The sequence below is a fragment of the Heptranchias perlo genome, chromosome 22, assembly GCF_035084215.1.
Source record: "Heptranchias perlo isolate sHepPer1 chromosome 22, sHepPer1.hap1, whole genome shotgun sequence".
Classification (NCBI taxonomy): Eukaryota; Metazoa; Chordata; class Chondrichthyes; order Hexanchiformes; family Hexanchidae; genus Heptranchias; species Heptranchias perlo.
Window position 1 is genome coordinate 50408833 of NC_090346.1, and position 1473 is coordinate 50410305.

The 1473-nt window shown below is 51.9% G+C and overlaps 1 non-coding gene across 1 annotated transcript; it reads left to right on the forward strand.

The window, feature by feature from the left end:
- The first annotated feature begins 807 nt into the window (after positions 1 to 807).
- On the forward strand, positions 808 to 942 carry LOC137340969 (U11 spliceosomal RNA). The gene has a single exon (XR_010966927.1). It is a non-coding gene; the product is annotated as a U11 spliceosomal RNA (small nuclear RNA).
- The last annotated feature ends 531 nt before the right edge of the window (positions 943 to 1473 follow it).

Below are 1473 nucleotides of genomic sequence, written 5' to 3' on the forward strand. Positions count from 1 at the left end.
AGGCGTTCTGCCAAATAACTTTGACAGTCTGCTCGGGGAACCAACCAACAGGATCCACCATCTCCTTTTCCTGCAGGGTCTCGAGGACGTTACTTGTGGACCACTTACTGATCACCTTGTGGCCAAAGGTGTTTATCTGCACAAACTTTTCTACGAAGGACAGGTGGGGCGGAACAGTCCAACTGGATGGAGCGTCTGTGCAGTGTGGCCAGGCCCATCCTTCTCAACACCGGGGACAGATCGAAACTCAGCACGTAGTGACACTTTGTGTTTGCGCGCCGAGGGCCTACGCACAGCTTGATGCAGCTGCACACAAAGGGGCCATGTTGGGCATGTTTCTCCCCCATTTCTCTGGAGATTTGTACATTGTGTCCCTGTGGAGGTGAGCAGTTATGCTGACAGAGAAGCTCCAGTTACATCCCGGAGTTGGCATAACTTGAGCAGAAAGCCTGGGCCAGGCTTTCCAACAATGGCCATCTTGGCCATGAAGATCATACAAAACATTGCACTCAGTCAACGGGAGCCATTGTTGCTCTGCCGCGCCTCCTCTCGGTGAGCGGCGGGATGGTCACTGCGCTGGGAGGGCCGTATCCCACAATCCTTCGCGTATTTTGCATAATATTTTAACATTCGGTAACTGCAGAATTCGGTGAAGAAACGGAGAGTTTTCGGGGAACATGTCGGCAGAGTTATTGCTCTTATGGAGAAAGAGACTCGGGGAGGTTGCATGGTCGATTTTGCGGATTTCTTACCTTGAGTTGACGGTGTGCTCCGGCCGGTCAGGTCCGAGCATCGGAAGTTGTTCGATAAAAGGGTTTCTGCTGTGAATAGCACACGGAAGAGGCGCCTGAGCTTTATCCGTGCGGAATCGATATCAAGAGATTTCGGAAGCAAAATTTTTGCAATCGGGAGCTGCTGGTGATCGTTTGTCCCGGCGCTCCGCTCTTATTCTTAGTTAAAATTAGAGGTAAACTGTGTGCCAAATAATACTAGGCAGCAATACTGCCTCCTGTAAGCATGATGTGGAAATGCCGGTGATGGACTGGGGTTGACAATTGTAAACAATTTTACAACACCAAGTTATAGTCCAGCAATTTTATTTTAAATTCACAAGCTTTCGGAGGCTACCTCCTTCCTCAGGTGAACGATGCACCAACGAATAGATCAGCGCCTACTGCACAACTCTCAGCTTACAGCCTCCTGTAAGCTGAGAGTTGTGCAGTAGGCGCTGACCTATTCGTTGGTGCACTGCCCCCTGTAGGCTGAGCGCTGTACAGCAGGCGCTGATCTATCCGTTGCTGCACTGCCCCCTGTAGGCTGAGCGCTGTACAGCAGGCGCTGATCTATTCGTTGCTGCACTGCCCCCTGTAGGCTGAGCGCTGTACAGCAGGCGCTGATCTATCCGATGCTGCACTGCCCCCTGTAGGCTGAGCGCTGTACAGCAGGCGCTGATCTATCCGTTGCTGCACTGCC